Source organism: Camelus bactrianus, chromosome 3, assembly GCF_048773025.1.
Source record: "Camelus bactrianus isolate YW-2024 breed Bactrian camel chromosome 3, ASM4877302v1, whole genome shotgun sequence".
NCBI lineage: Eukaryota > Metazoa > Chordata > Mammalia > Artiodactyla > Camelidae > Camelus > Camelus bactrianus.
Window position 1 is genome coordinate 143432834 of NC_133541.1, and position 26408 is coordinate 143459241.

Sequence of the window (26408 nt, forward strand, 5' to 3'; positions counted from 1 at the left end):
AAAAGATAATTGTAGAAAAGTCAGACTGAAACTTGCAGAAAGACAAGAAAGAATCATCTATAAGATTTCTGGAACTACACAGCGTCCAAAGGAGTTGGAATCCCAATAGACCTAATTGCAGCTGTATAATTCAAATCAACAAAGTTCATGATCACACCAGAGATTTAAAATGCATCTAGAGGAAACAATTTAGTCACAACAGAACCACCAGAAGGCTTTCAGCTCATATCTCGGCAGAAATATTGCAGAACAGGAAGGAGTGCAATTACATAGGCCATATCCTGAATGAGAAAAAGCTGTAATCATGGGTAGCCTAAGCCACATGACTGCCATTTCTAATAACGGCAGAGCTAGGGAAATTCACAGACCAGCAAAGCTTAAAAGAATTCAGCAGTTCAAAACTTATCCTAAAAGAAATATTGAGAATTCTACCCTGAATAGAAAAGTAGCAATATGAAATGGAAATAAGAAAAACCATTATTGGAAATGCAAGAAGAGAGTGAGTTACATACAAAAAACAAGAAGAAGGCAAGGAGGACATCACAGCCATAATATGGGAGAGGGTAGCAGGAAATCATAGGTGATTTTAAGCACTATCTTAAATGATTCACATATTTGACTCTCTGATTGAAGCAAACGGAGTGATGCCTGTCCTTATGTGTTTGCAAAACCAACAACAAGCAAACAAACAAACAAACAAACAGACACCAAAAGGGTTCCGTTGGCTGACATGTACCAATGTATCCATGAGTATTCAAAACGAAATACTCAAATTGATGTAAAGTTTCATTCAGCACGCATCGACCCAGTATCGCAGCTTAAATGTACTCAACACACTTGTATTCAGAACACAGACGCTTGCATTAATATTCATAAATATAGATTCAAAAGGGCGTATAGTGACCTAACCCAAATGCCGATTTTGAATAAGATTTGGTCATAGTCCGTGATATAGTCTTACAATTCTTCCAAAAGCAAGAATGAATGCCATAATCTACCCTAAGTAGAGAAGAAACGGCATAAGCCTATAACAAAGGCAACTAGCTCTGCAAAACTGTACTAAGAGCAAACGAGACAGACAGTAAAGTGCCCATAGGGATTGGTTTCTTTTCTCGGAATTTCAGCCGCCATGAAACAAATGGATCCATTTTCTGAGAGCGTGGGTGTTTCAGCAGAAAGAAACAGACGTATATGAATTCTGGGTGAATGGATATTACACAAACATGAGTTTCCTTTAGTGGGGTCTCTGTGTACTGTGAGCTGTTCGAAACTTTCAAGACGTGTGAAACCATAAACTAAAAATGGATACACTTCCCCCCATTTGTACTGTATATAGAGATCTGAACCAAAGGAAAGAGGGAAGATAAAGGCCAATGGCACGATAGTGGATAGAATCACATTTAACTTAGGAACCTCTCGTTTGATGCAGCCCCTCCCCCAACACTGACAATATTCAGTAACCATTGCGGATGTCATTTAACGGTTGGAATATAGAAGGAATCTTGTTGTATACAGCGATGCTTGTTGTGGCTGGTGGATCCAAGGAAACTGGGCAGAATACTGTGCGTGGATCATTGTGATGGAGAGGCTGCCGCCCTTTGTGGAGATTGCCTTAGGTCTTTTGTTCGGGACTCTGTGTAATTTCGAGATAATGCTGCTGCCCAAAGACCTAAGTTCACGGGTAAGATTCCAGAAACTGAAAGGGCAGACAGTGGAAGATCTGCCTGTCTTCAGCTTACTGGTGAGGCTCCGAGGTACTTTCAGACTTGCCCAGTCCTTTTGAAGTCGACTTTATGGGAGACACAAAGAGAAGCTGGCAGAAAAGCTGGCTGCACGGATTGAGGAGAGATGCGAACATATTGATGAGAGTTGTTCCGCTACAATGGAGAATACCGGCATGGAGACATCTCTAGAGAATACCAGGCTCTAAAGACATTCATGAGACCTACTGAACCTTTGTGATACTGGCAGAAACATTCAGAGTGTCAACGTGCACTTGAGAAATCACACAATTCTCTGCTCCAAGAACGGCTCCAAGATTCCTGAAGTCTAAAAACAAGAGATGGCAGAGATGATAAAAGCGCTCATGTTCTTGGAAGAGGTCATGAGAGTCCACAGGTCCCAAGGGGCATTTGCAAACCATTCAGAACAAAATGCACCAAGCCCAGGTAAGCCTTTTCCCAGGGTTTGGAATTACTCTCAAGCACTTGCTCTTCCCTCCCATCCACTCAGGCATCCATTTTAAAGGATCAGAACCTGAGCTGCAATGAAGCCAGTAGGAGAAGAGCAAGCCCCTCCTAGAATCAGAGTTCCTCCATCTTCACACTCTGTGAACAACAGTGAAATCCTTAAAGGTCAAAGACTCTCGCCTAAAATACTTAGGAATTGAATACTTAACTCACACAAAGAAATGATGACCTTCCCCTAGATTCAGCAAATGCTGGGTTTATGTCTTGTCTGGGGTAAAGGGGGTGTGGTAAGTGAGAAGACTCTTTGACTGAAATTCAATATATACTAGGCCTCAGTTTTTCAAGAGAGTATAGGTAAATATAATGTCAGATAGTGACCTGAACTGTAAAAGTCGTGAAAGACATTAAAGACACAGTTTGGTGGAACGTGTTTATCTTCAGTCAAGCCCCGGGTGCACGATATATTAGGGGTGCAGTCTTGGTTGTGTTAATTTGCTGTATATAACATGATCGGATGTTTAAGCGTTCTCATCACTGATAGAAGAACACCTGATTTTCAATAGCCTAACATAGCTGCAGCAGGGTTCTCATAGCTAAAATGCCTGTATGTGCTTTTGGAATCAAGCCTAAATGTATATATTTTGTTTGGTTTTCCTTGTACTTTCCTAGAGAGGAATGTTACACATTGAAATGCCAACATTGACCATTATGTGTCTTTGGGAGTATAGGGCACCACATGCACAAAGGAAAGCCAGGTTCTCGGTTATTTCATGGTTTCAATAGGTACATCATGGTTCATGTTGCTGTTGGAGGCTTCAATAGTAAAGAGTTGACATGTCCCCTTCAATATTTTGGACTGAGATTTTAAATTCTATCTGTCTACATTTTTCTTAGAGCTGACATAATGTTACAATATTGACAAGTCAGACTTTTATGTAAATTTAGTACATTTCAAACACTAATTCCATTTTCATATAAATCCCAAAACATGTAAATCAATTCTATTAACCTTCTTAAAAACTGCAACTGTGTTATCAACACAATGTCAAAATTGGAGTCTTCGGACAATCCCTCCAACCATGGCTTTATAGAAAACAGAGCTAAACAAACATCACATTGCTGTGAATTACATCTGGAAAGTGTTGATTTATCGATGCCCAGTTAGCAGAGAACCAGTGCAACATGCGCTCACTCCCTCCCATATACACAGCAATGTAAACTTCCACTCACCCAGCCCTTGGCACAGGACACTTTCTGAAGAGTGGTCTGTTACTTCCAAAGACAGGATGAGGCCTCAGAAAACCTGGAAGCAGGAGAAGGCAAAGTAGGGAATGGAAATCTGTGCAGGATCTGACCTCTGCAATATGGAGCAGCAAAGATGAAACTCTGTTTTACTTGGACGCACACTCTCGAGCGGACAGCACACATTGGACTGTAGGTTATGCGCTGAGTGTTAGAAGAGTGCACAGCAGAATCTTGGCTGACATAACTCATAGAAATCAGCACAAAATATCCCCAAAATATATTCTGAGACCAAGATCAGATCTGCCAAATTTGAGCTAGCAGAGGCAGCAGAAAATGAGCTATAGAGCTATAGATAATGGCACACGCTGAGTCTCAGGGATCTGGAGTGCATTGTGGGTTGCGGTGGGTTCTATCAAGAGAGCAAACCGACCTGTTAAGCCAGTAACAATGCAACCACATTGGCGTGTGTGGTTGAGTTTTTCGATATGTGCCATGGCCACATCCTCTGCATTTTGCAGGCCCAGGATCAATTTGGCATTTTGCCAATAGAGCACATGAGTTGCTCAACTAGACAAGCCGTGCATATGGTCTGAGGGATTCAGAGGCCCTTGGGTTTGAAATTAGTATTAAAAGCTTTAGGATCTGCTACAGTCATAACCTGGACAGGGATTACGGATTGGTTTGAGGAAGAGAATTCGGTACAGCTCTGTGGTTGCTTTCGTGCACCCATGACCCAAGGATGAGGGATCAAGGTAGAGTGGTCAAAGTCCACAACGTGAGAAGTTGAAGCATTTCCTTCAGCATTATCTCCCAAATGCAGATGCTTCATTTTGGTTGGCACTGACATGTTACTGCCCAGAGGACACAAAGTTCGTTCTGCGGGATCATTCAAGCAGGCCCTGATGTATGACATCCATACATATGTTTCCACTGGTGTTTCTGTAGACAGAGAAGCTCTGGGAAGAACTGGTACCATTGGGACATTCCCATGGCAATAGAAAGCACAAGCGCACTCTCAGTTTGCTGTTTTGGAAAGACTCCAATAAGACGTACAGCAGAATGCCGAGGTGAAAACTTTTAAGCTTCATTTCCAAAAGAGGAATTGTACTCTGCACTTTCAGAATTGTGCGGTAATTGCAATAAAAAGAAGTTTTACTAATTGAAATAATATTGTGTGCTCATCACAACAAAGGCAACACCAGCAATTAGAGATATACCAGACAACACACACAGGAAAAGGACATGGCATCCATGCCTAGGGAATATTGTCCTCACAGAAATATCATGGAACTTTGTACACCCAATGGTCTAAAATTTTCACTTAACAAAGCCCGATAAATCTATATTAGATACCTGATATTACTTGACCAGTAGAGATAAAGAAGTATACTAAAAGAAATAGGAAGTACCATTTTCAGTTCCAAAGAGTTTGAAGGCCCAAAAAATAAGCTTTCATACATCTAGACTGCAAAACGCTACCAGAGCAAGTAGTGAAAACTCAGGTGAGGAAAACATGAAGTACAACAGTGTCTCAGAATCACAAAAGGCAGTATACCAGGAAAGGGGAGGAGAAACCCTAAAAACGAGACAAAAAATATCAGAAAACCCAAGGATGAGACAATACCAGGGCTAATGTCAGTCCAAAGCAGACTTGATAATGCAGACGGACTCGTGAAAACTGTGAAGGCAGGGGAACAGAAATCTCTCGATCAGAAGAAGACATAGGAAAAGAAGTGCAAACCAATGCAAATATTGCTGTTGAAGCCTGGGTTAAGACAAAGCATGAAAGAGTATGATTCGTAAGAGACCCAGATGGAAAAACAAGATTAACAAAAAAAGCGTGAAAAGATAATTGTAGAAAAGTCAGACTGAAACTTGCAGAAAGACAAGAAAGAATCATCTATAAGATTTCTGGAACTACACAGCGTCCAAAGGAGTTGGAATCCCAATAGACCTAATTGCAGCTGTATAATTCAAATCAACAAAGTTCATGATCACACCAGAGATTTAAAATGCATCTAGAGGAAACAATTTAGTCACAACAGAACCACCAGAAGGCTTTCAGCTCATATCTCGGCAGAAATATTGCAGAACAGGAAGGAGTGCAATTACATAGGCCATATCCTGAATGAGAAAAAGCTGTAATCATGGGTAGCCTAAGCCACATGACTGCCATTTCTAATAACGGCAGAGCTAGGGAAATTCACAGACCAGCAAAGCTTAAAAGAATTCAGCAGTTCAAAACTTATCCTAAAAGAAATATTGAGAATTCTACCCTGAATAGAAAAGTAGCAATATGAAATGGAAATAAGAAAAACCATTATTGGAAATGCAAGAAGAGAGTGAGTTACATACAAAAAACAAGAAGAAGGCAAGGAGGACATCACAGCCATAATATGGGAGAGGGTAGCAGGAAATCATAGGTGATTTTAAGCACTATCTTAAATGATTCACATATTTGACTCTCTGATTGAAGCAAACGGAGTGATGCCTGTCCTTATGTGTTTGCAAAACCAACAACAAGCAAACAAACAAACAAACAAACAGACACCAAAAGGGTTCCGTTGGCTGACATGTACCAATGTATCCATGAGTATTCAAAACGAAATACTCAAATTGATGTAAAGTTTCATTCAGCACGCATCGACCCAGTATCGCAGCTTAAATGTACTCAACACACTTGTATTCAGAACACAGACGCTTGCATTAATATTCATAAATATAGATTCAAAAGGGCGTATAGTGACCTAACCCAAATGCCGATTTTGAATAAGATTTGGTCATAGTCCTTGATATAGTCTTACAATTCTTCCAACAGCAAGAATGAATGCCATAATCTACCCTAAGTAGAGAAGAAACGGCATAAGCCTATAACAAAGGCAACTAGCTCTGCAAAACTGTACTAAGAGCAAACGAGACAGACAGTAAAGTGCCCATAGGGATTGGTTTCTTTTCTCGGAATTTCAGCCGCCATGAAACAAATGGATCAATTTTCTGAGAGCGTGGGTGTTTCAGCAGAAAGAAACAGACGTATATGAATTCTGGGTGAATGGATATTACACAAACATGAGTTTCCTTTAGTGGGGTCTCTGTGTACTGTGAGCTGTTCGAAACTTTCAAGACGTGTGAAACCATAAACTAAAAATGGATACACTTCCCCCCATTTGTACTGTATATAGAGATCTGAACCAAAGGAAAGAGGGAAGATAAAGGCCAATGGCACGATAGTGGATAGAATCACATTTAACTTAGGAACCTCTCGTTTGATGCAGCCCCTCCCCCAACACTGACAATATTCAGTAACCATTGCGGATGTCATTTAACGGTTGGAATATAGAAGGAATCTTGTTGTATACAGCGATGCTTGTTGTGGCTGGTGGATCCAAGGAAACTGGGCAGAATACTGTGCGTGGATCATTGTGATGGAGAGGCTGCCGCCCTTTGTGGAGATTGCCTTAGGTCTTTTGTTCGGGACTCTGTGTAATTTCGAGATAATGCTGCTGCCCAAAGACCTAAGTTCACGGGTAAGATTCCAGAAACTGAAAGGGCAGACAGTGGAAGATCTGCCTGTCTTCAGCTTACTGGTGAGGCTCCGAGGTACTTTCAGACTTGCCCAGTCCTTTTGAAGTCGACTTTATGGGAGACACAAAGAGAAGCTGGCAGAAAAGCTGGCTGCACGGATTGAGGAGAGATGCGAACATATTGATGAGAGTTGTTCCGCTACAATGGAGAATACCGGCATGGAGACATCTCTAGAGAATACCAGGCTCTAAAGACATTCATGAGACCTACTGAACCTTTGTGATACTGGCAGAAACATTCAGAGTGTCAACGTGCACTTGAGAAATCACACAATTCTCTGCTCCAAGAACGGCTCCAAGATTCCTGAAGTCTAAAAACAAGAGATGGCAGAGATGATAAAAGCGCTCATGTTCTTGGAAGAGGTCATGAGAGTCCACAGGTCCCAAGGGGCATTTGCAAACAATTCAGAACAAAATGCACCAAGCCCAGGTAAGCCTTTTCCCAGGGTTTGGAATTACTCTCAAGCACTTGCTCTTCCCTCCCATCCACTCAGGCATCCATTTTAAAGGATCAGAACCTGAGCTGCAATGAAGCCAGTAGGAGAAGAGCAAGCCCCTCCTAGAATCAGAGTTCCTCCATCTTCACACTCTGTGAACAACAGTGAAATCCTTAAAGGTCAAAGACTCTCGCCTAAAATACTTAGGAATTGAATACTTAACTCACACAAAGAAATGATGACCTTCCCCTAGATTCAGCAAATGCTGGGTTTATGTCTTGTCTGGGGTAAAGGGGGTGTGGTAAGTGAGAAGACTCTTTGACTGAAATTCAATATATACTAGGCCTCAGTTTTTCAAGAGAGTATAGGTAAATATAATGTCAGATAGTGACCTGAACTGGAAAAGTCGTGAAAGACATTAAAGACACAGTTTGGTGGAACGTGTTTATCTTCAGTCAAGCCCCGGGTGCACGATATATTAGGGGTGCAGTCTTGGTTGTGTTAATTTGCTGTATATAACATGATCGGATGTTTAAGCGTTCTCATCACTGATAGAAGAACACCTGATTTTCAATAGCCTAACATAGCTGCAGCAGGGTTCTCATAGCTAAAATGCCTGTATGTGCTTTTGGAATCAAGCCTAAATGTATATATTTTGTTTGGTTTTCCTTGTACTTTCCTAGAGAGGAATGTTACACATTGAAATGCCAACATTGACCATTATGTGTCTTTGGGAGTATAGGGCACCACATGCACAAAGGAAAGCCAGGTTCTCGGTTATTTCATGGTTTCAATAGGTACATCATGGTTCATGTTGCTGTTGGAGGCTTCAATAGTAAAGAGTTGACATGTCCCCTTCAATATTTTGGACTGAGATTTTAAATTCTATCTGTCTACATTTTTCTTAGAGCTGACATAATGTTACAAAATTGACAAGTCAGACTTTTATGTAAATTTAGTACATTTCAAACACTAATTCCATTTTCATATAAATCCCAAAACATGTAAATCAATTCTATTAACCTTCTTAAAAACTGCAACTGTGTTATCAAAACAATGTCAAAATTGGAGTCTTCGGACAATCCCTCCAACCATGGCTTTATAGAAAACAGAGCTAAACAAACATCACATTGCTGTGAATTACATCTGGAAAGTGTTGATTTATCGATGCCCAGTTAGCAGAGAACCAGTGCAACATGCGCTCACTCCCTCCCATATACACAGCAATGTAAACTTCCACTCACCCAGCCCTTGGCACAGGACACTTTCTGAAGAGTGGTCTGTTACTTCCAAAGACAGGATGAGGCCTCAGAAAACCTGGAAGCAGGAGAAGGCAAAGTAGGGAATGGAAATCTGTGCAGGATCTGACCTCTGCAATATGGAGCAGCAAAGATGAAACTCTGTTTTACTTGGACGCACACTCTCGAGCGGACAGCACACATTGGACTGTAGGTTATGCGCTGAGTGTTAGAAGAGTGCACAGCAGAATCTTGGCTGACATAACTCATAGAAATCAGCACAAAATATCCCCAAAATATATTCTGAGACCAAGATCAGATCTGCCAAATTTGAGCTAGCAGAGGCAGCGGAAAATGAGCTATAGAGCTATAGATAATGGCACACGCTGAGTCTCAGGGATCTGGAGTGCATTGTGGGTTGCGGTGGGTTCTATCAAGAGAGCAAACCGACCTGTTAAGCCAGTAACAATGCAACCACATTGGCGTGTGTGGTTGAGTTTTTCGATATGTGCCATGGCCACATCCTCTGCATTTTGCAGGCCCAGGATCAATTTGGCATTTTGCCAATAGAGCACATGAGTTGCTCAACTAGACAAGCCGTGCATATGGTCTGAGGGATTCAGAGGCCCTTGGGTTTGAAATTAGTATTAAAAGCTTTAGGATCTGCTACAGTCATAACCTGGACAGGGATTACGGATTGGTTTGAGGAAGAGAATTCGGTACAGCTCTGTGGTTGCTTTCGTGCACCCATGACCCAAGGATGAGTGATCAAGGTAGAGTGGTCAAAGTCCACAACGTGAGAAGTTGAAGCATTTCCTTCAGCATTATCTCCCAAATGCAGATGCTTCATTTTGGTTGGCACTGACATGTTACTGCCCAGAGGACACAAAGTTCGTTCTGCGGGATCATTCAAGCAGGCCCTGATGTATGACATCCATACATATGTTTCCACTGGTGTTTCTGTAGACAGAGAAGCTCTGGGAAGAACTGGTACCATTGGGACATTCCCATGGCAATAGAAAGCACAAGCGCACTCTCAGTTTGCTGTTTTGGAAAGACTCCAATAAGACGTACAGCAGAATGCCGAGGTGAAAACTTTTAAGCTTCATTTCCAAAAGAGGAATTGTACTCTGCACTTTCAGAATTGTGCGGTAATTGCAATAAAAAGAAGTTTTACTAATTGAAATAATATTGTGTGCTCATCACAACAAAGGCAACACCAGCAATTAGAGATATACCAGACAACACACACAGGAAAAGGACATGGCATCCATGCCTAGGGAATATTGTCCTCACAGAAATATCATGGAACTTTGTACACCCAATGGTCTAAAATTTTCACTTAACAAAGCCGGATAAATCTATATTAGATACCTGATATTACTTGACCAGTAGAGATAAAGAAGTATACTAAAAGAAATAGGAAGTACCATTTTCAGTTCCAAAGAGTTTGAAGGCCCAAAAAATAAGCTTTCAAACATCTAGACTGCAAAACGCTACCAGAGCAAGTAGTGAAAACTCAGGTGAGGAAAACATGAAGTACAACAGTGTCTCAGAATCACAAAAGGCAGTATACCAGGAAAGGGGAGGAGAAACCCTAAAAACGAGACAAAAAATATCAGAAAACCCAAGGATGAGACAATACCAAGGCTAATGTCAGTCCAAAGCAGACTTGATAATGCAGACGGACTCGTGAAAACTGTGAAGGCAGGGGAACAGAAATCTCTCGATCAGAAGAAGACATAGGAAAAGAAGTGCAAACCAATGCAAATATTGCTGTTGAAGCCTGGGTTAAGACAAAGCATGAAAGAGTATGATTCGTAAGAGACCCAGATGGAAAAACAAGATTAACAAAAAAAGCGTGAAAAGATAATTGTAGAAAAGTCAGACTGAAACTTGCAGAAACACAAGAAAGAATCATCTATAAGATTTCTGGAACTACACAGCGTCCAAAGGAGTTGGAATCCCAATAGACCTAATTGCAGCTGTATAATTCAAATCAACAAAGTTCATGATCACACCAGAGATTTAAAATGCATCTAGAGGAAACAATTTAGTCACAACAGAACCACCAGAAGGCTTTCAGCTCATATCTCGGCAGAAATATTGCAGAACAGGAAGGAGTGCAATTACATAGGCCATATCCTGAATGAGAAAAATGTGTAATCATGGGTAGCCTAAGCCACATGACTGCCATTTCTAATAACGGCAGAGCTAGGGAAATTCACAGACCAGCAAAGCTTAAAAGAATTCAGCAGTTCAAAACTTATCCTAAAAGAAATATTGAGAATTCTATCCTGAATAGAATAGTAGCAATATGAAATGGAAATAAGAAAAACCATTATTGGAAATGCAAGAAGAGAGTGAGTTACATACAAAAAACAAGAAGAAGGCAAGGAGGACATCACAGCCATAATATGGGAGAGGGTAGCAGGAAATCATAGGTGATTTTAAGCACTATCTTAAATGATTCACATATTTGACTCTCTGATTGAAGCAAACGGAGTGATGCCTGTCCTTATGTGTTTGCAAAACCAACAACAAGCAAACAAACAAACAAACAAACAGACACCAAAAGGGTTCCGTTGGCTGACATGTACCAATGTATCCATGAGTATTCAAAACGAAATACTCAAATTGATGTAAAGTTTCATTCAGCACGCATCGACCCAGTATCGCAGCTTAAATGTACTCAACACACTTGTATTCAGAACACAGACGCTTGCATTAATATTCATAAATATAGATTCAAAAGGGCGTATAGTGACCTAACCCAAATGCCGATTTTGAATAAGATTTGGTCATAGTCCGTGATATAGTCTTACAATTCTTCCAACAGCAAGAATGAATGCCATAATCTACCCTAAGTAGAGAAGAAACGGCATAAGCCTATAACAAAGGCAACTAGCTCTGCAAAACTGTACTAAGAGCAAACGAGACAGACAGTAAAGTGCCCATAGGGATTGGTTTCTTTTCTCGGAATTTCAGCCGCCATGAAACAAATGGATCAATTTTCTGAGAGCGTGGGTGTTTCAGCAGAAAGAAACAGACGTATATGAATTCTGGGTGAATGGATATTACACAAACATGAGTTTCCTTTAGTGGGGTCTCTGTGTACTGTGAGCTGTTCGAAACTTTCAAGACGTGTGAAACCATAAACTAAAAATGGATACACTTCCCCCCATTTGTACTGTATATAGAGATCTGAACCAAAGGAAAGAGGGAAGATAAAGGCCAATGGCACGATAGTGGATAGAATCACATTTAACTTAGGAACCTCTCGTTTGATGCAGCCCCTCCCCCAACACTGACAATATTCAGTAACCATTGGGGATGTCATTTAACGGGTGGAATATAGAAGGAAACTTGTTGTATACAGCGATGCTTGTTGTGGCTGGTGGATCCAAGGAAACTGGGCAGAATACTGTGCGTGGATCATTGTGATGGAGAGGCTGCCGCCCTTTGTGGAGATTGCCTTAGGTCTTTTGTTCGGGACTCTGTGTAATTTCGAGATAATGCTGCTGCCCAAAGACCTAAGTTCACGGGTAAGATTCCAGAAACTGAAAGGGCAGACAGTGGAAGATCTGCCTGTCTTCAGCTTACTGGTGAGGCTCCGAGGTACTTTCAGACTTGCCCAGTCCTTTTGAAGTCGACTTTATGGGAGACACAAAGAGAAGCTGGCAGAAAAGCTGGCTGCACGGATTGAGGAGAGATGCGAACATATTGATGAGAGTTGTTCCGCTACAATGGAGAATACCGGCATGGAGACATCTCTAGAGAATACCAGGCTCTAAAGACATTCATGAGACCTACTGAACCTTTGTGATACTGGCAGAAACATTCAGAGTGTCAACGTGCACTTGAGAAATCACACAATTCTCTGCTCCAAGAACGGCTCCAAGATTCCTGAAGTCTAAAAACAAGAGATGGCAGAGATGATAAAAGCGCTCATGTTCTTGGAAGAGGTCATGAGAGTCCACAGGTCCCAAGGGGCATTTGCAAACAATTCAGAACAAAATGCACCAAGCCCAGGTAAGCCTTTTCCCAGGGTTTGGAATTACTCTCAAGCACTTGCTCTTCCCTCCCATCCACTCAGGCATCCATTTTAAAGGATCAGAACCTGAGCTGCAATGAAGCCAGTAGGAGAAGAGCAAGCCCCTCCTAGAATCAGAGTTCCTCCATCTTCACACTCTGTGAACAACAGTGAAATCCTTAAAGGTCAAAGACTCTCGCCTAAAATACTTAGGAATTGAATACTTAGCTCACACAAAGAAATGATGACCTTCCCCTAGATTCAGCAAATGCTGGGTTTATGTCTTGTCTGGAGTAAAGGGGGTGTGGTAAGTGAGAAGACTCTTTGACTGAAATTCAATATATACTAGGCCTCAGTTTTTCAAGAGAGTATAGGTAAATATAATGTCAGATAGTGACCTGAACTGGAAAAGTAGTGAAAGACATTAAAGACACAGTTTGGTGGAACGTGTTTATCTTCAGTCAAGCCCCGGGTGCACGATATATTAGGGGTGCAGTCTTGGTTGTGTTAATTTGCTGTATATAACATGATCGGATGTTTAAGCGTTCTCATCACTGATAGAAGAACACCTGATTTTCAATAGCCTAACATAGCTGCAGCAGGGTTCTCATAGCTAAAATGCCTGTATGTGCTTTTGGAATCAAGCCTAAATGTATATATTTTGTTTGGTTTTCTTTGTACTTTCCTAGAGAGGAATGTTACCCATTGAAATGCCAACATTGACCATTATGTGTCTTTGGGAGTATAGGGCACCACATGCACAAAGGAAAGCCAGGTTCTCGGTTATTTCTTGGTTTCAATAGGTACATCATGGTTCATGTTGCTGTTGGAGGCTTCAACAGTAAAGAGTTGACATGTCCCCTTCAATATTTTGGACTGAGATTTTAAATTCTATCTGTCTACATTTTTCTTAGAGCTGACATAATGTTAGAAAAATTGACAAGTCAGACTTTTATGTAAATTTAGTACATTTCAAACACTAATTCCATTTTCATATAAATCCCAAAACATGTAAATCAATTCTATTAACCTTCTTAAAAACTGCAACTGTGTTATCAACACAATGTCAAAATTGGAGTCTTCGGACAATCCCTCCAAACATGGCTTTATAGAAAACAGAGCTAAACAAACATCACATTGCTGTGAATTACATCTGGAAAGTGTTGATTTATCGATGCCCATTTGGCAGAGAACCAGTGCAACATGCGCTCACTCCCTCCAATATACACAGCAATGTAAACTTCCACTCACCCAGCCCTTGGCACAGGACACTTTCCAAAGAGTGGTCTGTTACTTCCAAAGACAGGATGAGGCCTCAGAAAACCTGGAAGCAGGAGAAGGCAAAGTAGGGAATGGAAATCTGTGCAGGATCTGAACTCTGCTGATGGAGCAGCAAAGGTGAAACTCTGTTTTACTTGGACGCACACTCTCAAGCGGACAGCACACATTGGACTGTAGGTTATGCGCTGAGAATTAGAAGAGTTCACAGCAGAAGCTTGGCTGACATAACTCATAGAAATCAGCACAAAATATCCCCAAAATATATTCTGAGACCAAGATCAGATCTGACAAATTTGAGCTAGCAGAGGCAGCGGAAAATGAGCTATAGAGCTATAGATAATGGCACACGCTGAGTCTCAGGGATCTGGAGTGCATTTTGGGTTGCGGTGGGTTCTATCAAGAGAGCAAACCGACCTGTTAAGCCAGTAAAATTGCAACCACATTGGCGTGTGTGGTTGAGTTTTTTGATATGTGCCATGGCCACATCCTCTGCATTTTGCAGGCCCAGGATCAATTTGGCATTTTGCCAATAGAGCACATGAGTTGCTCAACTAGAGAAGCCGTGCATATGGTCTGAGGGATTCAGAGGCCCTTGGGTTTGAAGTTAGTATTAAAAGCTTTAGGATCTGCTACAGTCATAACCTGGACAGGGATTACGGATTGGTTTGAGGAAGAGAATCCGGTACAGCTCTGTGGTTGCTTTCGTGCACCCATGAACCAAGGATGAGGGATCAAGGTAGAGTGGTCAAAGTCCACAACGTGAGAAGTTGAAGCATTTCCTTCAGCATTATCTCCCAAATGCAGATGCTTCATTTTGGTTGGCACTGACATGTTACTGCCCAGAGGACACAAAGATCGGTCTGCGGGATCATTCAAGCAGGCCCTGATGTATGACATCAATACATATGTTTCCACCGGTGTTTCTGTAGACAGGGAAGCTCTGGGAAGAACTGGTAACATTGGGACATTCCCATGGCAATAGAAACCACAAGCGCACTCTTAGTTTGCTGTATTGGAAAGACTCCAATATGACGTACAGCAGAATGCCGAGCTGAAAACTTTTAAGCTTCATTTCCAAAAGAGGAATTGTACTCTGCACATTCAGAATTGTGTGGTAATTGCAATAAAAAGAAGTTTCACTAATTGAAATAATATGTTGTACTCATCACAACAAAGGCAACACCAGCAATTAGAGATATACCAGACAACACACACAAGTACAGGACATGGCATCAATGCCTAGGGAAAATTGTCCTCACAGAAATATCATGGAACTTTGTACACCCAATGGTCTAAAATTTTCACTTAACAAAGCCCTATGAATCTATATTAGATACCTGATATTACTTGAACAGTAGAGTTAAAGAAGTATAGTAAAAGAAACAGGAAGTACCATTTTCAGTTCCAAAGAGTTTGAAGGCGCAAAAAATGAGCTTTCAAACATCTAGACTGCAAAACGCTACCAGAGCAAGTAGTGAAATCTCAGGTGAGGAAAACATGAAGTACAACAGTGTCTCAGAATCACAAAAGGCAGTATACCAGGAAAGGGGAGGAGAAACCCTAAAAACGAGACAAAAAATATCAGAAAACCCAAGGATGAGACAATACCAGGGCTAATGTCAGTCCAAAGCAGACTTGATAATGCAGACGGACTCGTGAAAACTGTGAAGGCAGGGGAACAGAAATCTCTCGATCAGAAGAAGACATAGATAAAGAAGTGCAAACCAATGCAAACATTGCTTTTGAAGGCTGGTGTAAGACAAAGCATGAAAGAGTATGATTCGTAAGAGTCCGAGATGGAAAAGCAAGATTAACAAAAAAAAGCCTGAAAAGATAATTGTAGAAAAGTCAGACTGAAACTTGCAGAAAGACAAGAAAGAATCATCTATACGATTTCAGGTACTACACAGCGTCCAAAGGAGTTGGAATCTCAATAGACCTAATTGTAGCTGTATAATTCAAATCAAACAAGTTCATGATCACACCAGTGAATTAAAATGCATCTAGAGGAAAGCAATTTACTCAAAACAGAACCTCCATAGGGCTTTCAGCTCATATCTCGTCAGAAATATTCCAGAGCAGGGAGGAGTGCAAGGACATAGGCCATATCCTGAATGAGAAAAAGCTGTAATCATGGGTAGCCTAATCCTCATGACTGAAATTTCTAATAACGGCAGAGCTAGGGAAATTCACAGACCAGCAAAGCTTAAAAGAATTCAGCAGTTCAAAACTTATCCTAAAAGAAATATTGAGAATTCTACCCTGAATAGAAAAGTAGCAAGATAAAATGGAAATAAGAAAATCCATTATTGGAAATGCAAGAAGAGCGTGTGTTACAAACAAGAAAGAAGAAGAAGGCAAATAGGACATCACAGCCATAAGATGGGAGAGGTTAGCAGGAAATCATAGGTGATTTTAAGCACTATTTAAGTGATTCACATATATGACTCTCTGATTGAAGCAAACGGAGTGATGCCTGGCCTAAAGTGTTTGCAAAACCAACAACAAGCAAACAAACCAACAATCAAACAAACAAACAGACACCAAAAGGGTTCCGTTGGCTGACATATTCCAAAGAAACCATGAGTATTCCAAACAAAATACTCAAAGTGATATCAAGGATCATTCAGCACGCATCGACCCAGTATCGATGCTTGCATGTACTCAACAGCCTTGTATTCAGAACACAGACACGTTCATTAATATTCATAAATATTGATTCAAAAGGGAATTTCGTGACCTAACCCAAATGTCGATTTTGAATAAGATTTGGTCATAGTCCGTGATATAGTCTTCCAATTCTTCCAACAGCAAGAATGAATGCCATATTCTACCCTAAGTAGAGAAGAAACGGCATAAGCCTATAACAAAGACAAGTAACTCTGCAAAACTGTACTAAGAGCAAAAGAGACAGACCGTAAAATGCACATAGGGATTGGTTTCATTTCTCGGAAATTCAGCCCCCATTAAACAACTGGATCCATTTTCTGAGAGCGTGGGTATTTCAGCAGAAAGCAACAGACGTATATGAATTCTGGGTGAATGGATATTACACAAACATGACTTTCCTTTAGTGGGTTCTCTGTGTACTGTGAGCTGTTCGAAAATTTCAAGACGTGTGAAACCATAAACTGAAAATTGAGACACTTCCCCCCATTTGTAATGTATATAAAGATCTGAACCAAAGGAAAGAGGGAAGATAAAAGGCCAATGGCACGCTAGTGGATAGAATCACATTTAACTTAGGAACCTCTCGTTTGATGCAGCCCCTCCCCCAAAAATGACAATATTCAGCAACCTTTGGGGATGGCAGTTACCGGTTGGATTCTAAGTGGAATCTTGTTGTGTACCTCGAGGCTTGTTGTGACTGGTGGATCCAAGGTAACTGGGCAGAATTCTGTGGGTGGATCAGTGTGATGGAAGGGCTGCCGCCCTTTGTGGAGATTGGCTTAGGTCTTTTGTTCGGGACGCTGTGTAAGTTTGAGATAAAGATGCTGCCCAAAGACCTAAGTTCACGGGTAAGTTTCCAGAACCTGAAAGGGCAGACAGTGGAAGATCTGCCTGTCATCAGCTTACTGGTGAGGCTCCGAGGTACTTTCAGACTTGCCCAGTCCTTTTGAAGTCGACTTTATGGGAGACACAAAGAGAAGCTGGCAGAAAAGCTGGCTGCACGGATTGAGGAGATATCCGAACATATTGATGAGAGTTGTTCCGCTACAATGGAGAATACCGGCATGGAGACATCTCTAGAGAATACCAGGCTCGAAAGACATTCATGAGACCTACTGAACCTCTGTGATACTGGCAGAAACATTCAGAGTGTCAACGTGCACTTGAGAAAATCACTCAAATCTCTGTTCCAAGAACGGCTCCAAGATTCCTGACGTCTAAAAGACAAGAGATGGAAGAGATGATAAAAGCGCTCATGTTCTTGGAAGAGGTCATGAGAATCCACAGGTCCCAAAGGGCTTATACAATCCATTCAGACCAAAATGCACCAAGCCCAGGTAATCCTTTTCCCAGGTTTGGGCCTTGCTATCAAGCACTTGCTCTTCCCTCCCCTCCACTCAGGCATCCATTTTAAAGGATCAGAACCTGAGCTGCAATGAAGCCATTAGGAGAAGATCAAGCCCCTCCTAGAATCAGAGTTCCTCCATCTTCACACTCTGTGAACAACAGTGAAATCCTTAAAGGTCAAATACTCTCGCCTAAAAGATTTAGGAATTGAATACTTCGCTCACACAAAGAAATGATGACCTTCCCCTAGATTCAGCAAATGCTGGGTTTATGTCTTGTCTGGGGTGAAGGGAGTGTGGTAAGTGAGAGGAATCTTTGACTGAACTTGAATATGTACTAGGCCTCAGTTTTTCAAGACAGTATAGGTAAATCTTATGTCAGATAGTGACCTGAACTGTAAAAGTCGTGAAAGACTTTAAGACACAGGTTTGGTGGACCGTCTTTTTTTCAGCCAAGCCCCGGGTGCACGATATATTGGGTGTTCAGTCTTGTTTGTGTTAAATTGCTTTGCCCAACATGATCGGATGATTAAGCGTTCTCATCACTGATAGAAGAACACCTGCTTTTCAATAGCCTAGCATAGCTGCAGCAGGGTTCTCATAGCTAAAATGCCTGTATGTGCTTTTGGAATCAAGCCTAAATGTATATATTTTGTTTGGATTTTTTTGTACTTTCCTAGAGAGGAATGTTACCCATTGAAATGCCAACATTGGCCATTATGTTTCTTTGGGAGTATAGGGCACCACATGCACAAAGGAAAGCCAGGTTCTCGGTTATTTCATGGTTTCAATAGGTACTTCATGGTTCATGTTGCTGTTGGAGGCTTCAACACTAAAGTGTTGACATGTCCACTTCAATATTTTGGACTGTGATTTTAAATTCTATCTGCATACATTTTTCTTAGAGCTGACATAATGTTACAAAAATTGACAAGTCTGACTTTTATGTAAATTTAGTACATTTCACACACTAATTCCATTTTCATATAAATCCCAAAACATGTAAATCAATTCTACTAAACTTCTTAAAAATGCAAATGTGTTATCAACACAATGTCAAATTTGGAGTCTTTGGACAATCCCTCCAAACATGGCTTTATAGAAAACAGCTAAACAAACATCACATTGCTGTGAATTACATGTGGAAAGTGTTGATTTATCGATTCCCAGTTTGCAGAAAACCAGTGCAACATGCGCTCACTCCCTCCCATGTACACAGCAATGTAAACTTCCACTCAACCAGCCCTTGGCACAGAACACTTTCTGAAGAGTGTTCTGTTACTTCCAAAGAAAGGATGAGTCCTCAGAAAACCTGGAAACAGGGGAAGGCATAGTAGAAATGGAAATCCGTGCAGAATCTGACCTCTGCAATATGGAGCAGCAAAGATGAAACTCTGTTTTACTTGGACGCACACTCTCGAGCGGACAGCACACATGGGACTGTAGGTAATGCGCTGAGTGTTAGAAGAGTGCACAGCAGAATCTTGGCTGACATAACTCATAGAAATCAGCACAAAATATCCCCACAATTGATTCTGAGACCAAGATCAGATCTGCCAAATTTAAGCAAGCAGAGGCAGCAGAAAATGAGGTATAGAGCTATAGATAATGGCACACGTGGAGTCTCAGTGATCTGGAGTGCGTTGTGGGTTGTGGTGGGTTATATCAAGAGAGCAAACCGACCTGTTACCCCAGTAAGAAAGCAACCACATTGGCGTGTGTGGTTGAGTTTTTCGATATGTGCCATGGCCACATCCACTGCATCTTGCAGGCCCAGGATCACTTTGGCATTTTGCCAATAGAGCACATGAGTTGCTCAACTAGAGAAGCCGTGCATCTGATCTGAGAGATTCATTGGCCCTTGGGTTTGAAATCTTTATTAAAAGATTTAGGATCTGCTACAGTCATAACCTGGACAGGGATTATGTATTGGTTTGAGGAAGAGAATTCTGTAAAGCTCTGTGGTTGCATTCGTGCCCCCATGACCCAAGGATGAGGGATTAAGGAAGAGTGGTCAAAGTCCACAACGTGAGAAGATGAAGCATTTCCTTCAGCATTATCTCCTAAATGCAGATGCTACATTTTGGATGGCACTGACATGTTACTGCCCAGAGGACACAAAGATCGGTCTGCGGGATCATTCCAGCAGGCCCTGATGTATGACATCCATACATATGTTTCCACTGGTGTTTCTGTAGACAGAGAAGATGTGGGAAGAACTGGCAACATTGGGACATTCCCATGGCAATAGAAAGCACGAGCGCACTCTCAGTTTGCTGTTTTGGAAAGACTCCAAAATGACGTACAGCAGAATGCCGAGCTGAAAACATTTAAGCTTCATTTCCAGAAGAGGAAGTGTACTCTGCACTTTCAGAATTGTGAGGTAAGTGCAATAAAACGATTTTTTAATAATGGAAATAATATGGTGTGTTCATCACAACAAAGGCAACACCAGCAATTAGAGATATACCAGACAACACACACAGAAACAGGACATGGCATCAATGCCTAGGGAAAATTGTCCTCACAGAAATATCATGGAACTTTGTACACACAATGGTCTAAAATTTTCACTTAACAAAGCCCTATAAATCTATATTAGATACTTGATATTACTTGAACAGTAGAGATAAAGAAGTATAGTAAAAGAAACAGGAAGTACCATTTTCAGTTCCAAAGAGTTTGAAGGCGCAAAAAATGAGCTTTCAAACATCTAGACTGCAAAATGCTACCAGCGCAACTACTGAAAACTCAGGTGAGGAAAACATGAAGTACAACAGTGTCTCAGAATCACAAAATGCATTATACAAGGAAAGGGGAAGAGAAACTCTAAAAACGAGCCAAATAATATCAGAAAACCCAAGGATGAGACAATACAATGGCTAAAATCATTCCAAAGTATACTTGATATAGCAGACGGACTCATGAAAGACTGTGAAGACAGGGGAACATTACACCCTCGATCAGAAGATGTCATAGAAAAAGAAGTGGAAACCAATGCAAACATTGCTGTTGAAGCCTGGGGTAAGACAAAGCATGAAAGAGTATGATTGGTAAGAGTCCCAGATGGAAAAGAAAGATTAACAAAAAAAGTCTGAAAAGAATATTGCAGAAAAGTCATACTGAAACTTGCTGAAAGACAAGAAAGAATCATCTATACGATTTCAGGAACTACACAGCGTCCAAAGGAGGTGGAATCCCAATAGAACTACTTGCAGCTGTATAATTCAAATCAACAAAGTTCATGATCACCCCAGTGATTTAAAATGCATCTAGAGGAAACAAATTTAGTCACAACTGTACCTCCAGAGGGCTTTCAGCTCATATCTCGGCAGAAATATTGCAGAACAGGGAGGAGTGCAAGGACATAGGCCATATCCTGAATGAGAAAAAGCTGTAATCATGGGTAGCCTATGCCACATGTCTGCCATTTCTAATAACGGCAGAGCTAGGGAAATTCAAAGACCAGCAAAGCTTAAAAGAATTCAGCAGTTCAAAACGTATCCTAAAAGAAAGATTGAGAATTCTTCCCTGAATAGAAAAGTAGCAAGATGAAATGGAAATAAGAAAAACCATTATTGGAAATGCACGAACAGAGGGAGTTACAAACAAGAAACAAGAAGAAGGCAAGGAGGACATTAAAGCCATAAGAAGGGAGAGGGTAGCAGGAAATCATAGGTGATTTTAAGCACTATCTTAATGATTCACATATATGACTCTCTGATTGAAGCAAACGGAGTGATGCCTGGCCTAAAGTGTTTGCAAAACCAACAACAAGCAAACAAACCAACAATCAAACAAACAAACAGACACCAAATGGGTTCCGTTGGCTGACATATACCAAAGATCCATGAGTATTCAAAACAAAATAGTCAAATTGATGTCAAGGATCATTCAGCAAGCATCGACCCAGTATCGCAGCTTAAATGTACTCAACACACTTGTATTCAGAACACAGACGCGTGCATTAATATTCATAAATATTGATTCAAAAGAGCATATCGTGACCTAAACTAAATGCCGATTTTGAATAAGATTTGGTCATAGTCCGTGATATAGTCTTACAATTCTTCCAACAGCAAGAATGAATGCCATATTCTATCCTAAGTAGAGAAGAAACGGCAGAAGCCTATAACAAATTCAAGTAGCTCTGCAAAACTGTACTAAGAGCAAACGAGTCAGACAGTAAAGTGCACATTGGGATTCGTTTCATTTCTCGGAATTTCAGCCCCATGAAAAAAATGGATCCAATTTCTGAGAGCGTGGGTGTTTCAGCAGAAAGCAACAGACGGATATGTATTCTGGGTGAATGGATATTACACAAACATGAGTTTCCTTTAGTGGGTTCTCTGTGTAATGTGAGCTATTCGTAAGTTTCAAGACGTGTTAATCCATAAACTGAAAATTGATACACTTCCCCCCATTTGTACTGTATATACAGATCTGAACCAAAGGAAAGAGGGAAGATAAAAGGACAATGGCACGCTAGTGGATAGAATCAAATTTAACTTAGGAACCTCTCGTTTGATGCAGGCCTTTCCCCAAAACTGAAAATATTCAGCAACCAATGGAGATAGCAGTTACCGGTTGGAATCTAGGTGGAATATTGGTGTATACCGCGAGGCTTGTTGTGGCTGGTGGATCCAAGGTAACTGGGCAGAATTCTGTGGGTGGATCAGAGTGATGGAGGGGCTGCCGCCCTTTGTGGAGATTGGCTTAGGTCTTTTGCCCGGGACGCTGTGTAAGTTCGAGATAAAGCTGCTGCCCAAAGTCCAAAGTTCACGGGTAAGTTTCCAGAACCTGAGAGGGCAGGCAGTGGAAGATTTGCCTGTCATCAGCTTACTTGTGAAGCTCCGAGGTACTTAAAGACTTGCCCAGTCTTGTTGAAGTCGACTTTATGGCAGACACGAAGAGAAGCTGGCAGAAAAGCTGGCTGCACAGAATAAGGAGAGATGCGAACATATTGATGAGAGTTGTTCTGCTACAATGGAGAATTCCGGCATGGAGACATCTCTAGAGAATACCAGGCTCGAAAGACATTCATGAGACCTACTGAACCTCTGTGATACTGGCAGAAACATTCGGAGTGTCAACGTGAACTTGAGAAATTCACTCAATTCCCTGCTCCAAGAACGGCTCCAAGATTCCTGACGTCTTAAAAACAAGAGATGGCAGAGATGATAAAAGCGCTCATGTTCTTGGAAGAGGTCTTGAGAATCCACAGGTCCCAAGGGGCATTTACAAAGCATTCAGACCGAAATGCACCAAGCCCAGTTAAGCCTTTTCCCAGGTTTGGGCCTTCAAGCACATGCTCTTCCCTCCCCTACACTCAGGCATCCATTTCAAAGGATCAGAACCTGAGCTGCAATGAAGCCAGTAGGAGAAGAGCAAGCCCCTCCTAGAATCAGAGTTCCTCCATCTTCACACTCTGTGAACAACAGTGAACTCCTTAAAGGTCAAATACTCTCGCCTAAAATAGGTAGGAATTGAATACTTAGCTCACACTAAGAAATAATGACCTTCCCCTAGATTCAGCAAATGCTGGGTTTATGTCTTTTCTTAGGTGAAGGGAGTGTGGTAAGTTAGAGGAATCTTTGACTGAACTTGAATATGTACTAGGCCTCAATTTTTCAAGACACTATATATAGGTAAATATTATGTCAGATAGTGACCTGAAGTGTAAAATTCGTGAAAGACTTTAAAGACACAGGTTTGGTGGACCGTCTTTCTCTTCAGTCAAGAAACGGGTGCACAATATATTGGGTGTGCAGTGTTGGTTGTGTTAAATTGCTTTACCCAAAATTATAGGATGATTAAGCGTTCTCATCACTGACAGAAGAACACCTGATTTTCAATAGCCTAGCATAGCTGCAGCAGGGTTCTCATAGCTAAAATGCCTGTATGTGCTTTTGGAATCAAGCCTAAATGTATATATTTTGTTTGGTTTTTCTTGTACTTTCATAGAGAATAATGTTACCTATTGAAATGCCAACATTGGACAGTATGAGTCTTTGGGAGTACAGGGCAACAAATGCACAACGGAAACCAAGGTTCTCGGTTATTTCATGGTTTTAATAGGTACTTAATGGTTCCTGTTGCTGTTGGAGTCTTTAACAGTAAAGAGTTGTCATATCCCCTTCAACATTTTGGACTGCAATTTTACTTTCTATCTGTCCACATATTTCTTAGAGCTGACATAATGTTACAAAATTCGACAACTCTGACTTCTAGGTAAATTTAGTACGTTTCAAACACTAAATTCATTTTCATATAAATACCAAAACATGTAAATCAATCCTATTAATATTCTTAAAAACTGCAACTGTGTTATAAACACAATGTCAAAATTGGAGTCTTCGGACATTCCCACCAACCATGGCTTTATATAAAACAGAGCTAAACAAATATCACATTGCTATGAATTACATCTGGAAAATGTTGATTTATCAATGCCCAGTTGGCAGAGGACCAGTTCAACCTGCGCTCACTCCCTCCCATGTACACAGCAATGTAAACTTCCACTCACCCAGCCCTTGGCACAGGACACTTTACGAAGAGTGGTCTGTTACTTCCAAAGACAGGATGAGGCCACAGAAAACCTGGAAGCAGGAGAAGGCAAATTAGAGAATGGAAATCTGTGCAGGATCTGACCTCTGCTGATGGAGCAGCAAAGGTGAAACTCTGTTTACTTGGACGCACACTCTCAAGCGGACAGCACACATGGGACTCTAGGTAATGCGCTGAGTGTTTGAAGAGTGCTCAGCAGTTGCTTGGCTTACATAACTCATAGAAATCAGCAGAAAATATCCCCACAATGGATTCTGAGACCAAGATCCAATCTGAAAAATTTGAGCTAGCAGAGGCAGCGGAAATTGAGCTATAGATAATGGCACATGCTGAGTCTCAGGGATCTGGAGTGCGTTGTGTGTTGTGGTGGGTTATATCAAGAGAGCAAACCGACCTGTTACCCCAGTAAGAAACAACCACATTTGCGTGTGATGTTGAGTGTTTCGATATGTGCCATGGCCACATCCACTGCATTTTGCAGGCCCAGGATCAATTTGGCATTTTGCCAATAGAGCACGTGTGGGTCTCAACTAGAGTAGCCGTGCATCTGGTCTGATGGATTCAGTGGCCCTTGTGTTTGAAATCTTTATTAAAGATTTATGATCTGCTACAGTTATAACCTGGACAGAGATTATGGATTGGTTTGAGGAAGAGAATTCGGTACATCTCTGTGGTTGCATTCGTGACCCCATGACGCAAGTATGAGGGATCAAGGAAGAGTGGTCAAAGTCCACAACGTGAGAAGTTGAAGCATTTCCTTCAGCATTATCTCCCAAATGCAGATGCTACATTTTGGATGGCACTGACATGGTACTGCCCAGAGGACAGAAAGATGGGTCTGTGGGATCATTCCAGCAGGCCCTGATGTATGACATCCATACATATGTTTCCACTGGTGTTTCTGTAGACAGAGAAGCTCTGGGAATAAGTCGCAACATTGGGACATTCCCATGGCAACACAAAGCACAAGCGCACTCTCAGTTTGCTGTTTTGGAAAGACTCCAATATGACGTACAGCAGAATGCCGAGCTGAAAATCTTTAAGCTTCATTTCCAAAAGAGGAAGTGTACTCTGCACTTTCAGAATTGTGAGGTAAGTGCAATAAAATGAAGTTTAACTAATTGAAATAATATGGTGTGTTCATCACAACAAAGGCAACACCAGCAATTAGAGATATACCAGACAACACACACAGGAACAGGACATGGCATCAATGCCTAGGGAAAATTGTCCTCACAGTAATATCATGGAACTTTGTACACCCAATGGTCTAAAATTTTCACTTAACAAAGACCTAAAAATCTATATTAGATACCTGATATTACTTGACCGGTAGAGATAAAGAAGTATAGTAAAAGAAACAGGAAGTACCATTTTCAGTTCCAAAGAGTTTGAAGGCCCAAAAAATAAGCTTTCAAACATCTAGACTGCAAAACGCTACCAGCGCAAGTTGTGAAATCTCAGGTGAGGAAAACATGAAGTACAACAGTGTCTCAGAATCACAAAAGGCAGTATACCAGGAAAGGGGAAGAGAAACTCCAAAAACGAGCCAAATAACATCAGAAAACCCAAGGATGAGACAATACCCCTGCTAAAGTCAGTCCAAAGCATACTTGACAATGCAGACGGACTCGTGAAAGTCTGTGAAGACAGTGGAACAGAAATCCCTTGATCAGATGAAGACATAGATAAAGAAGTGCAAACAAATGCAAACATTGATGTTGAAGCCTGGGATAAGACAAAGAACGAAAGTGTATGATTCGTAAGAGTCCCAGATGGAAAAGCAAGATTAACAAAAAAAAGCCTGAAAAGATAATTGTA